We start from the raw sequence: 529 nt of genomic DNA on the forward strand, positions 1-529 counted from the left end.
CAAATCATTATTCCAAATATAAATGTTTGCCACTGTCACCAAATATCTATATCCTCTGATTCTTTATTTAGGGCTAATTTACTTATAATACTAATTAACAAAGTTTTAACTAAATGACCTTAACCACACTGATCTCCATTTTCTGAATCCTTATGCAAACTAATACCTCTTGTTGTTGTTGTTGTTATGTGCTGTTGAGTCAAACCCGACTCATAGTGACCCCTCCTTGGATTTCCGAGGCAGTATCACTATGGAAGTAAATTGCTTCATCTTCCTTCTGAGGAGTGGCTGGTGGGTTTGACCATCAGCCTTCTGGTTAGCAGTCAAGTGCATTAGGCACTAAGCTACCAGAGCTCCCAATACCTCTTAGGCCTCTGCAAATTGAGATTGCTAGACCATTCCTTGGAAGGAAGATGGGGCAATCTAATTCTCTAGTGATACTGCCTCGGAAGGAAGGTTGGGCATTCCTACTTCCGTAGTGACACTGCCTCAGAAACCCAAGGAGGGGTCGCTATGAGTCGGGGCCGAC

The sequence above is a fragment of the Orycteropus afer genome, unplaced genomic scaffold (genome assembly GCF_000298275.1).
Source record: "Orycteropus afer afer isolate SDZICR_OR568_19922 unplaced genomic scaffold, OryAfe1.0 scaffold02302, whole genome shotgun sequence".
NCBI classification, from domain to species: Eukaryota; Metazoa; Chordata; class Mammalia; order Tubulidentata; family Orycteropodidae; genus Orycteropus; species Orycteropus afer.